At 38.9% G+C, this 14,239-nt stretch overlaps 1 long non-coding RNA gene across 1 annotated transcript in view; it reads left to right on the top strand.

Moving 5' to 3' along the window:
- LOC140337435 (uncharacterized) overlaps window positions 1–13,427 on the top strand; it is a 49,901-nt gene extending 36,474 nt beyond the window's left edge. Inside the window, exons 2-3 of the long non-coding RNA XR_011922048.1 lie at window positions 5,763–5,963; window positions 13,326–13,427. This is a non-coding gene — a long non-coding RNA (uncharacterized lncRNA). The remainder of the gene's footprint in view (window positions 1–5,762; window positions 5,964–13,325) is intronic.
- The last annotated feature ends 812 nt before the right edge of the window (window positions 13,428–14,239 follow it).

Here is a 14,239-nt window from a genome sequence, read left to right as displayed (position 1 = left end):
ACCCTACCATAGACATTGTCCAATGCCCTACCATAGTCATAGTCTAACGCCCAATCATAGACATAGTCCAATGTCTTACCATAGTGATAGTCTAACACCCTACCATAGAAAGAGTCCAATGCCCTACCATAGTCATAGGCTAATCTCCCTTTCATTGCTCTACAAGAACTAGTAGCCTAATATCCCTTTCATTGTTATAACCTAATGTCCTACCATAGTCATAGTCTAATGTTTCTACCAAAGTCAAAGACCAATTGTTAAAGCTTAGTGTCCTCACTCATAGTCACAGTCTAATGTCTTACAAAAAGAAGTAACCTAAAATTCCTTCCATAGTTAAAGCTTAAATTCCCTTCCATTGTTATAGTCTAATTTCATACCATACCAGAATTTGCCTACCAGAATGTGTTTGGAATGCAGGGGACAAGGGAAAACATGCAAACCCCATGCTAAGTGACCAGAGGTAAGAGGCTGAAAGTGGCTGTAAGGAGGAGATCAGAAGGTCTGAAATGTAAAAAAAGGTGATAAAAATCAATATTTTAGGGAAGACTGACTATTGTTTATAAAACACGAAGGGTTCTATTCATAAAACAGGAAAAATGAATAAAGAATATTCCAAGGCTGGGTGATTCCAGCAACCTGGAATGGATTTCTTAAAAGTAATTTGCAATTAGCAAATGTTTCAATCTTGGACCAGATCTATTCCCGATTTACTGGATCACCCAGGTTCTCCCATGATAGTCTATCTTCTCCAGTCTTGGAGAGAGCTCAAATAAAATAGACTCTTTGTATGCTGCATCTGCACAAAAGATGAGCTGGCCCATAAATAAACAAGGAAAATACATTGTCTATATATAAAGCTGCAGGAATCTCAAAGAGCGACCAATGATTTTCCACTTTTAATGGCTCAGGGCTGATAGAATGAATTGGAATGTGGTTTCTGCATTGTTTCAGTGTATTCTACAACACTGAGATCCTGCCACAGACCTGGTGCCAATCGACGTTACAGTTAAATCATTTGGAGGAGGTCGAGATATCGGATATTTTGTCAGTTCGAATGGAAGAGCTGACCGCGTGCAGTGTTAAATGTCATACCCTCCAAAGGATGCCTTTTAATGATCCTCCTGAAATAACTTTTTGCTGGGAGACTTTGCAATGACACGTTCGTCTTACTTAATAAAGCAAACAGCGACAGACGGCCATCTGAACCAACCGGCCAAAATACGTCTGCCATTAATCTGACCCGTTGACAGGTGAAATATGATTGGTGGATTCCACTTTAGTTGCATATTACAATTTTGTGTTGTTCTTTTGTGATATCACCATTTGTGACTTTTATAATAAAGTAATGTTGCTGGGAAAATTGATTGGCCCCCTTATACAAAATGATAAACTTTCTGATACAGAATTGTGCAAATTGCAAAAATCATTGTAGAGCTATCATGATCACATGTGCACAATGGTTGAGTGGTTGGCACCATGCAACAGTAGAACATGTAGTTCAATCCCCATCCAAGACACTATCTATGAGGAATTTGTATGTTACTCCATGTTTGTATAGGTTTTTTCCCAGTGGTGGATGCAACCGACAGTGGGCTCCTGTGCAAAACTGACTAGAGGGGTCCCTGTGCAGAACTGACTAGTGGGGTCCCTGTGCAGAAATTACTAGTGGGTTCATTGTGCAGAATTTACTAATGGGGTCCCTGTGCAGAATTTACTAGTGGGGTCCCTTTGCAGAACTGACTAATGGGCTGCTGTGCAGAACTGACTAGTGGGGTCCCTGTGCAGAATTTAAAGTGGGGTCCCTGTGCAGAATTTACTAATGGGGTTCCTGTGCAGAACTGAGTAGTGACCCTCCCACTCACACCCTATTGTGGAGAGCAGCAAAGCAAAAGCCCATGAACCACCATGAGAGGAAGAAGCGGGGAGCACAGGGATTGCTAAGGGGAACTTATTCACCTGCAATAGACTGGTGGCACACATATCGCCTCTCTAGCCTGGCACCAAGGTTTGGATAGCTAGGTTGTGCTGGATGGAAGACATGCAAGCTGAACAATGAGGGAAGAAGAACGGGCATGCTAGTGGGTGTAGAACCGCAAGATGCTCTGGGGGCCCATGCTGAGTCTCCAGGGCCCTTGTGCAGTGGCACATTTTGCACACAGCTATGCCCACCTCTGTTTTCTCCTACATCCCCAAAACATACCCATAGGCCAAATAGCTCCCCCCACAAATTAGTCCTGGACCGTATTAAGGACCAATTAAAGTTGCTGAGAAGAGAAATGTAGAATGAATAAGTTTTGTTCTGTTTGGGGGAGCGCCCCATTGCTCCCTCCCCATAACAAAAAAAAGTGGTCATTAGTGGATGATGTTGGGAAAAAACTGCACTATTGCTAAACTTTCACCAGAGATGATCTTGAGCAATAAAAATCCAAAATCTGTACAAGATTTATGACTATGGTAGGACCATAGACTTTGTGCTGCCATAGGGACAGTGCTACCTCTATAAGAAAAAAATTGGGATAAATAAAATAACATCACAGAACAAGTTGGAAATTTTCAGTAAAATTTTGCCATGGGGATGAATGCATTGGTGTCATTGTGGAAAGATAAATTATGGTGGTTTTGGTGATGGTGTGCTGGGCTTCCAGATGCTCTTGGAGGTTATGGAAGTTTCATTTTCCAACAGACCTGTTCTTGTACCAGAAATACATCACAAAAAAATTGAAGTCAATCAAATGGTCAGTGGCATTGGGTGGGCAAAAAACAGCTTTAACTGATCTAGTGTTTATGGTTTAACCTCCACAAAATTTTAGTTCAAGGGTATCCCAGGTTTCCCTGCTCTTTTTTGCACCCTAGCAAAGTCCTTGCATGGTTTTCCTCAGAGGGCGGAGCTTTGTGATATGCAAATTCTGACTTTAACTAGGTAGTCAGCTCTTGATTCTTTCTTGGATCTGAGCATCTTTGTGTAATCGTTGGGTAAATTTTGGATGAAAACATCAATACATAGATACTAAAGAATTGGAAAATCTATTATTTATTAACCCATAGGGATGTGGGGGGCAGGAGACAGCTTCACGTCATTATCTGTTTTGCTTTACACTCCATTATGTTTTATTTAAGAGTACCTTTGATGTACCAAGGTCCTAGGAAAGTCCCTATATAGTACCCTAGAGGACGGAGCTCTCTGATATGCCAATACTCTGTAGTTAGCACTGAGCAACCTGAAGATCCCTATTGGTCATTGATGCCACCCATCTTATATGGATGCCGATAGCAAGGCATGGGAGGGGCATCAAAGTGATTTTCGGCAAGTTGTGGTTGGTTCTTGCTCACATTTTTGGGGTTTTTGGGTGCTTTAGAAGATTAGCTAATATGCTTGTATGTACTAGAACAGCAATTTCAAACCAGGGTTCCTCTAGAGCAGGGGTGTCAAACTCATGCCCGGGGGTCAGATTTGGCCCACACTTTGATTGGATTCGGCCCGCGAGAAAATACCAAATGTCTGCTAGATTTGGCCTGCCGGTAGACCACTAATGCACCACTAATACTACAAATCCCAGAATGCTCTCCTGGCATGTCAATCAGGATCCACAAGCGCTCCCTCCTCTGTTGACATTCATTAGTGACCTTCCTCAATTGTAGATATTTTTTCAATAAATGTCAAGGTTGGCCCACAACTTTTTCCAAATTTTTCATTTTGGTGTATTTCAGTTTGACTCCTCTGGAGGTTGCTAGGGGTTCCTCATACTGATGATGCCTGCAAAGGTGGCCAACGCCATTTGGTAGAACCAGCTGCATGACATTGATCCGTAGTCTATAAGGGTTGTTTTGTAGCCGAAACCATCAGGATGAACATTCTTCCTGCTGGCTATTATTGTAGCTTGAGGCTTTTCCCCCCAAAACTCCAAATTATTGGTTTTAGCAGGGGGTCCCCAAGGCTGCCAACTAATTGGTTTTAGTAGGGATTCAGCAAGACCTAAAACTTAGTTAAAAACGTTGAAGAGGGCATTACTAGAGAATGGCTTCTGTAAAGTCCTTCTGACCTTTCTTCTCAGGTTTGCTTTAAATTTTCATTTCATGTTTAAGTTCCATTTTTCTGACCGTCAGCTGTTTTGCTATTTGTAGCCGGATCTCAGGATAGGGCGCCAACCTCCATCTTTGGAAGAACACAGAAAATAAAAATCCCCCAAATATCAGGACAAGTCCAGCTTCTGGTCATTGGAAAGGAAAGATAGTCCAATAAATTTATTCTAATGACGGTCATTCCTCTGTTTCTGCAAGGCTCTGCACTCCTAATTTACTACGGAATAACACAATTGTTTATATAGTGGTCTTAAAAAATAAAAAACAGATCATGTCACAAAACCGGCGCTACATCCGCTAAACTTACAGTCCCGTAAATCTCAACTCAGGCTGAAAGACCTTGAAAAAAGCTCTCAGCCAAGCACATCGGCTCTGATTTATACACAGCGGAGGACAGGCAAATTGTTTGTGTCACCCGCAGCCTGCTGATTACACCCATACTAAGATAACTTACATTTGGGGAGTTATGATGTCACAGCCGTAAAATATCATTTAGGAGGGAGAATAGAGAATGGCACACCTGTGAAACATATATGTATTGGCCAAACATTGGGGTTCTGCAGGGAAGGGCCCATTTCTGGCATTGCATTGTTCCTGCACCAAAACGCATGAGCACCCCAAAACATCAAATCCATTGTAATTGTTGAATCTCAACACATATGTGCATTGCAATACCGGTATGCTGTCCTGCATTTTTGATAAATCCTACTTGCCATGTCATTGGTGCATTATGGTAACAAACCACTCATTTGTAATATGCAAATAAATTGGTGCACTTTGCGTCAGATGTCTTTGATTTTAGGGTAGGAAATTAAAAAAATAAATAAATTGCACCTTACATGGCCTTGCATTGCATTAAATTTCAACGTAAGTAAAAAAAAAACATCAAAATGCAGTTTTTGTGTAAATGGGCCCTATGTGTTAGACCATGCGCTCACTTTTTTGCTTTGACTCTGGCAGCTGGAGGTAGTGATGTCACACTGAATGATGTAATAATAAAATATAATAAAGGCAATACCATGATAGAAACATTGTGGAGATGGCTATTTACAAATACCAAAATCTTTTTCACATTAAAAAAAAAAAAAAAAAAACTATAAAGTACAGAAAACAAAACAGAAAAGTAAAATAAATGAGAGCCATTCTAAAGGTGGCCACTAGGGGGAGCAGCTCACAGCTCTCTATTTCTGACAGTTCAGAAGAAAATAATTTCTTTTTGCTTTTATCCTCACTCTGTATTGTAATGATAGGATATTATGTATTGGTATTAACGCTTTTCTAGATTTATTGTGTTGCTTTTTTATTTTCATCTCACGCAATGTGATTACTTTACAAGACTCTAAAAGCTGTGATTCGTATATAGTGATTGCAAGCTCTTGGGCTTAGTTTAGAAGTTGGGGTAGAATTCAGCAGACATGCGATTCCTGGGGTATATTTGCATGGCAATCCATTTTTTTATTGTGGGAGCAAAGCCGTACTGTTACATCAACGTTTTGCTCACTACCACTACAGAGCACTAACTCACCAACGTATTGGCTGGCACTGGCATGATACCATATAAACCATATAAATGAGTATTATATCCTTTTACAATAATTGTATTTTGGGGTATATTGACTCCATGTTTCCTCCTAACCTTTTCCAACTCATGAATTTCAAAGTCCCCTTTTTTGGGATTTTAGGTACTTAGAGGACAAAAGAGAAGTGTGGAGGTGCAAAAAGGCTACACAGCTAATAAAGCAAATCGGACATGGAGACCTATTCTGCGGCAGACATAATCCCATCACAAGGCAGCATCACAAGAGCTTTACTGCCCAGCTGGAGGAACCTCGGAGCAAGGAATTATCCGCAGGGATTATCTACCTTCGTTTGGTGCACTAAATGTAAGATTGTTAACAAAGACTTTGTAATTGTTTAGGGGATTTCCTTGGGTACCTTCAGTTAGGTATGTACAGTACATAGGGGCATTGGGCTTCTTAATAAACATTTGTAATGGGTCCATATATTACAGAACCACTTCGCAAATAATAAACATATTCACTAACAACAATTATGAGACTTAAATGCTACTGATTAGAATTTGTTTTTTATTACACACTTTATTTACCAAAATTACAAACAATATCGTGTCCGTGCATCATGCATTAGAATTTGTAATGAATTTTCATTCATTGTTGTCCAACGCGTTTCACTTTGATTGCTTCATCAGGAGGAAAACTTGCTGAAGAGTCTTGTAATAATATGCTATTCATTGTCCAATTTGATCACAGTATTTCAAAGAATAATAATGTTGCAAAAAAGAAGAAAATCTGAGGTTGGAAACATTGATTTGTCCGCAGAATGACCAGATGATCAGCAGTCAGACCAGTGCTGCATATCTCTCTCGTACATAGCACTCTGCTGCAATATGTGTCTCTTATGTGTCACTCATGCAGATTTCTTGCAAAATTTCTAATGAAATATCAAAGCACCGATTGCTATGTGTGATAGGGTCCAACAGCAAAACCATTAAAGTCCCTCACCTGTCCAATCTCCATCTCTAGGGCAAATCCTCTAGTGATACAAATAGTCATTGCTTCCATAGCAGTCATATAGCGGTTACATGTGGCACCCATTGGTGAAAGTCTAAAGTCTGAATATGAATATGCAATGCTATTTTGTATCAATTTTAGATCAATTTTTACAATATATCTGTGTACTCTTATTTTCATTTTTAAAATGCGCCCAAGAAGTGCTGGTGGACAGAGTCAGCCCTTGGCTTTATAAATATGTCCTAGTTACATGAACAATAAGGGGTCTATTTATAAATGTGTTCCTCCCAAATCACACAACTTTTAACACACTGTATACTTTTTCACAACTTATTATTCACAGTATTGAATGTTCTAATTGATTCCAAAGTAAGAAGTTTGATTCCAAAAGTAAAAATGTAAAATGAGTACATTTTGGGTAATAGTTGGGTGATTTTAGATGAAAAGATCTCCCTGTAACAAATACCAGCTCTGTTTCTGTAGCATTCCAAGATTTCCAAAATAAACTAAACATACACTGTGCACACATGCATTCATAGCAGCAGGGCTGTGCCTAAAGTTGTCAGCCTTCATCTGGCCATTGAGCTATTAGATTTATCAGGTAAGCAGCCCAATGGCCAACTGAAGAAGTTTATATCCAAGGCTGACAACACTGCTTCTAACTGTGAGAGCAGAGGTTAGGGTTGTCAGCCTACAACAGGAAGTACTGTAAAAAAATGCAACAGATTCACAAAATATGATTTGCATAAGAACATTGTGTATAGTAAGGCATGGTGCCAAGGAGGCATTAAAATAGATTTAGGGATTACATATAATTTAAATGGTCTCTCCCAGTAAGTATGATGGTTGTAAGTTTAAATGTGAAAAACCTAAAAAAATGGGATCTCAATATAAAGTTTTTTTGTTTTTCTTTTTTCATTATCACTTTTGGATAAGGAGAGTTAGAATAGAAGTAACATTCTGTAACATTGTTTCTGCTGGAGATAGAAAGTTTTTACTCCATGTCTGATCATTGGGATGGGAAATGTGCAGAATTGTTCAGAAGGGGGTTCTGGATAGCAATCAAAGCTGTTGTGCCACCACTGGTGAGATTCTTTCCTTTATGATCCATGGAAGTAAGGTTTGCTAAAAAAAAAATAATATTGTTACCTTTAGGTTTTTTTTATATATGAGTGCATCTAGATTCACCACACTTCACATGCTGGGTGAAAATGCAGCACTGTCTTTCCCTTTGGACCTGATTTATGAAATCTCTCCAAGACAATGGAGAAGATACACTTTCATTAGTAAACCCGCGTGATCCAGCAACCCGGAATGAATTTCTTAAAGTTAATTTTCCATTTGTTTTGTATGTTATGTTTTAAATCCCGGGGGATCACCCAGGTTTACTGATGAAAGTGTATCCTCCCCAGCCTTGGATAACTTTCATAAATCAGGCCCATTGCGTGCTGGGAAACCTCCTTCTTACGGTGCAAGAGTAATAAAGTCCAAGTGTTCCCATGCCAAGGCCAATGCTGTAAGTGGCTTTACAAAGTGGGTGGTGGTGGAAACAGGGAACTCTCTGGTCCAAATTGGCCCAGACTCAAGATTTGTGTTCAAATTGGCAATAAGGTTGGTTACGGCCAGTGAACCAATGTCTTGGGGGAAGACACTACAGGTAGCTTCTACCCGTGGTAGCCCCAAAGAAAATGGAGGTTTGGCAATGAGCAAAACAGTACCCCTCATTGTCACCGGCCATCAAATCTGTAGATGCTGTTTCTTTAGGAACTAGCATTGTGGAGCAAGTAAGTGTGGAGTGGCAAGGTACCAGCCACCTGGATTCACGTGGGATCGCTTGATCCCGAGTCCGGTCTGAAAATAAGAATTCTGACCAGCACACTGATTTGATATCATTTTGGTTGTGTACCCTAAAAAACAATTTATATTTTTGACCAACATTTCCATTTTAAAAAATCAAAGCTGGTAGTGCCATCCCAATGCACGGTTCTGACCCTACATACCTGTGCCCCCCCCCCCTCCAAAATTATCAGAGTTTGTTAAATATTTCCACACATAGGCGCTACCCAGTCCAAGATGGCGCTTTATCCTTAGTTACTTCTCCAAATCATGTTTTGCAATCTGCCGCTTAATTTGTTCTTTTTTCTACAATGACTGACAAAAGACCAAAGAGCTATGTCTTGTTTAGTTTCTCTGTTTCCACTCTGGGCGATTACGCTGAGCAAATAATAACCTCGAGTTAATTCTAAGGAATATATTTGTGCTTACAGCGTACCGAAATGTTTCAACAGGGTACATTGCAGCCTTTGCCTCCTCCACCTTGGCGTTCATCCACCTTCGTCAGGCTAGAAAGTCATCAATATTGGGCTGAGTTTTCTCAAAGGTGTTGAATTAAACATGGAAGAGTCTAAATATTGCAGATGGCCCAATTTTTGCCAAGAAAAAGCCATCTGCACTATGTGTTTGTTAGAATAAAAATGGACTTAATGGAGCTACCACAACGACTCCCCCCGGCAGGTCTTGAGTGAATTTCCGCAAATCTTTATCAATCATGGCAAAATCAGAGCTTTCTGTACGTCGTACTGATGCATTAAACTTCACTGAAGGATAACCGCCTCACAATGCTGAAGTAAGGTCAAAAACGTTGACAGCCGGGGTTGTGATGGCAAGCTGTTAATGTGTTGTATTTACAGGATAATCGCCGTTATGGGTGTCAAAGCTCCGAGTACAAGTCCATGACACATCTGGCTGCAAATACCGAGCCATCCGGAAAGGGGGGTTCTGGATTGAAGTTTCAAGTTTATCCTAGGATAAGAAAAAATGTTTATTTTTCCCCTGATTAAAGCCCAACTCCATTTCCCATTTTTTTCGTTGTTAGAAAACATTAAAATGATTTCAACAAAAAAGAAAAGAAAGATTAAACTCTATCACCAGTCAAGAGTTTAAGAGGAACTAAACTGAAAAGTGCTTATAACAAAAAAAATCCACTTACCTTCAATTCTGAAGGGCAGTCCGATCCATTCAGAGGTGTCTTCCATCGGGTCCCACGTAATTCCCCCATCCGTCTCCAAGCTGGAGTGCTGGGTAGCACCATCTTAGCCTCTTCTTCCTGGTTCTCCTTCCTACGTCACCTGACGCAGGCGCGAGATCGGGTGACGTAGGTTGGAAAACAAAACTTGCCAATCTCACGGCGCATGCTGTACATTAAATAGGGGTTGCAAATGACAGACGAATACAGACAGTGACACAGGAGGAGAGGCCCCTGCCCCTAAGAGCTTACAATCTAGGAGGTGGGGGAAGTATCACACAATAGCATATGAAGTGGTGAGTAGTGAAAGTTTAGGAGACATAAGAAGAGGGGTAAGTGAGTTTGAAAAGATTGTTTTTGAGTGTTCTTTTAAATGATCGGAAGTAAGAGCAAGCCAAATAGAACGAGGAAGACCATTCCAGGGAGTCGGGGCAGCTCTAGAAAAGTCTTGGAGTCATGTGTGTGATGGGGAAATTAATGAGGAAGTCAGGGTTAGTGGAATACCAGAGAGGAGGAGGTTACTGTAGTCCAGACGAGAGATGATAAGAGCGTGTACAAGGAGTTTGGTGGTCTCTGGGGACAGGTAGGGGGGATTTTGGAAATTCCATGCAGGTGAAAGTGACAGGATTTGTTAAAAATCATTTGCTAACAGCTAACAAATGTTTCAGTCCTGAACAAGATCAGTCCCATGCAGTACTGGATCACTGCTGAATGATCCAGCTCTCCATGGATCACCCCCATGATAGTCTATCCCCTCCAGTCTTGGAGAGCTTTATTAAATCAGGCCCTATGTATGTATGACATGTGAATTATAGCAACGGTTTCTCCTTTGCCTAATATTACCATGTATTTAATTTACAGTCCATAGTCATGTCACTAATTGTCTCCTAGAAGAGCTCACAGTCTACTATCCCATAGCCTAAGGCTGGTTTCGGAAGGAAAGCCAATTACCCTACCAGTCTGTTTTGGAATGTTGGAGGAAACCACTCAAACTCCATGCAGCCAGTGTCCAGACTAAGATGTGAACCCTTGTGCCATAACGGCTGAGCCTCTGCACCACCTAAAAACCCCAGTTCTAAATCTATCTTCTTTTTCCATCTCTAAGAGTAGTACGATATGATAATAGGTTTAAATTTATTTTGTTCGTGCAGCTAAAGAAACCTTTTTACTATCACCTGGTGCATAAATACAATTTTGACCTCTAGCGGCTCCAGAAATATTATCGTAAAAATCCAGCTCTGCAAGGTGCTTTATATCCGGCAATGTAACCTTCAACAACAAATATTTTTGTACTATGTAGACAGCAAATACAAACAATTGCATATGTAGTCTGAAAGCATACCCAGGAAAATCAATATTTGACATCTCAACAACTGGCTCTTTGGAACACCGCTCAATAGCCGGTATTCATTATACCCTTCTATCTCTTTCAAATCCTCTTTTGTCACAAGAAAGCCATTTTTTCCCTTCTGACTTCTACATAACTTCTTTGCCCTGCACTTTTACAGATGCCTCCCAGCTATAAATACTGATGACATTTTACTGGTTAATTCAATTTTGCTGGTACACTTGCAGTTATGACCTAACTTTCCCACGAGAGAGGCTGATTGAACATTCGACAACCTTATGGAGAGGCACAAACACTCGGCAGAAGTGGACGGACAATTTCCATAATTATAGAATTCGCAGCCTAATGACCTTAAAAAACAATAAAAAGATCCTGCCTTTAATTCCATTTTCTACCGCTGACATTCAGAATATTTAATTCCACTCAGGGACAACAAATTTACTTTTTATTTAAAAAAAAAAAAAATCGGAGCCCTGTCTTTCTTTTGCAGACTATATTATCGAAAAAAAAAAAGTAAAAGATTTCATGGAATATTTAGCATTTCGTTGTCTTTTAAAAGTTAGAATATTTACGATCTTTAAAATGCTGTGACTGATTTATGGCAGTCAATTACAATAGTGCTTTTTCAAATGGCCCTTTTAAAAATGAAGTATAGAATAATTAAAAAGATCACAAGTCCTCCTCTGCATATCATTAGTTCATTATTTCATTACAGTGCAGAAACAGTTTTTGCTGAGTGGAGACAATTTTAATTGAGAGGAATCTGTAATGGGGGGGAAAGGTAGGAAGGCAGCTTCTCTGGAGCAAAGCGGCATACAAAGAATTATCTCAAAGGACTGTCTATCATTTCGTACGACCATATCAAATCAAAGTCTGGATAATATGGACGTTCTTGTCTCTTAAGAGCATAATAAGGAGAAATAAGTTTATTTGAATGCCAAAATAATAACAAATATGACTTCCATGAAGGTTCTCAATATTGCGCCCAACTGGTGGCAGGATGGTCTACATTGAACCAAATTTCTCTGCTGCTCCCCTCTCCGTATCTGACACCTTTTATCATTTAACTACCCCATTATTTTCTCTTGTCTACCCATCCACATCCCAAAAGCTGCATATTTGATCCAGTTCTCAAAAACGTTAAAGTGGTGGGTTCCATGAATTCCTAGGGTTCCTCCAAAGGTTCCTAGGGGTTCCTTGAGAAGTTTGAGACTTTCAGGTCAGTTTAGGTGACCCTAATGACTTTTTTTTCTGTAAGGTTTACATTCTTCCCAATGGCCAGCAATGTAAGAGGAATTCTTCCCACTGATCACCACACTAATATACTGTGATCTGTGGATATATTAATTATAAAAGGGGTTCCCTGAAGACCTGAAAGTTATTTAATGGGTTCCTCATGTTTAAGGTTGAGACAACACTCATCATGGATCATTTTTCATTGATGTTGGGGTGTCCATTGGGGAGATACACTCTTTTCTTTTGAATTAAGGAAAATCCCAAATTTTGTTTTTTTTATACCTGGCCAGGAAATCTTCTAATGGGAGATAACTCTTTAAGAGAGAATTTCCCAATGGGACACTTACAGGTTCTAACTATTCCCTACTCTATTCAATGTTTCTAAAACGCTTTAATATTCTTTAAACATTATCACAAAATGAAATATTTTCTTTCTGTATAAACATTGGTGAATTTGGTTTGCAGAAGGATCTAAAAAAACTAAACAGATTTTCAGTGTTTTGTTTTTAAGTGTATTTGTTACTTAAATTTATCATTCTCTTTTTGTTTGTTTATTATTTTTTTATTAGAAAATGTAAAAAAAAATTCAAAAATAGTAGAAATATATAAAGCCTATAGAACAATTTTATCAAAATCGCATTCAAATTTAATGTTATTAGAGTCCCCCCCTCTAAATATGAGGGCCCCGATAAATGACACATATGTATGGTCAATTATGCTTCATATTTAAAGGCCACAAAATCAATTAAACCCAATGGTCAATGGACAATAACGGAGATCCATGGGTATATCACACCAAGCCAATGACTAAATAAAGTCTCTCACTAAGAAAATTCATACAACACAAAGCTATTCCTCAAACGTATATACTATAAAAATAAAATACTATACAGAAAAGCAAATAGAAAACAAAAAAGGGAAGCTCAACTTTTTGAAATGGCCTTTTTGTTTTCCGTTTAAATTTTGGTTTTTGGGATGGAGGTGTTGGGGGAGCTGGATCCTTAGTGTCTGGCTATTCTCGAGGTAGCTCAACATATTGACAAGAAGACATTCCTATGCATTTAGGACCGGATTCCAAATTAAAGTATTTTTATTGTGCCCAAAGGCCACCACTGGTTGTGAATGGTATGTGATGGTAATGAGGACCCTCCAGCCCTGGAGACAAGAGGACCGGAAAGCCATCAACTGTGGGATTGGATAAAATGAGAAAACTACAGAAAAAAAAGAAAATAATAAAAGCTTTGCATAAATATATAATTATAATAATGATATCCTATATGAAAATAGAAAATTCTAAAAAATCTGCTGGGTCATTATAATCTACAGAAACATGATAAATACAAAGACAGCTGAATATTATTTAAATAATTTTAAGGGTTTGTAAACATAAAATAATATATATATATATATATTACTATACATATAAAATTTCTAATATAAGGGGAATTAAAATATGGATTTATGATTATAGATTATCAATTAGAGAAAGAGCATTGGGATTTGTTTTCTCTGATTTAAACTCCACATTGCCCTGTCTAAATAGGTTATGATGGGGAAAGAGTTACTGTGTGTATATCAGATTGAGTTACTGAACTCTGCAAACATATGGGCTTTTTTTGAAAAAAGTAAGTAAAGCTACCCCTACTTTCTGAGAATCAGAAAACAGAATAACCATATTATATATACATTATTTCCTGTTTACCTGTACATGGAAAAGGAAAATCATTTTTTTGGCCTTTTAATCCTGATCATAATACATAAAGTAATAGAAAAATATTAAACTACTACAACATACTCCTTCCCCAATACATACATATATACCTAAAAAAAAAGATCCCATTTGATAAATCCCTCCACCCTATAAAGTCAACCCAATTGAGATAATAATAATACTTATCTCTCCTCCTCATCCAGCAACCTTTTCTCTGCACAGGTCTCAGCCTCCTCCTATCCATTCTGTGCATCTGCACTTCAATGCCATTCGTTCATATGGGACAGCAATGCACATGTGCGATATGA

Source organism: Pyxicephalus adspersus, chromosome 8, assembly GCF_032062135.1.
Source record: "Pyxicephalus adspersus chromosome 8, UCB_Pads_2.0, whole genome shotgun sequence".
Lineage (NCBI taxonomy): Eukaryota > Metazoa > Chordata > Amphibia > Anura > Pyxicephalidae > Pyxicephalus > Pyxicephalus adspersus.
The sequence above is the reverse complement of the archived record's forward strand: the minus strand, read 5'-3'. Positions and strand labels throughout refer to the sequence as shown.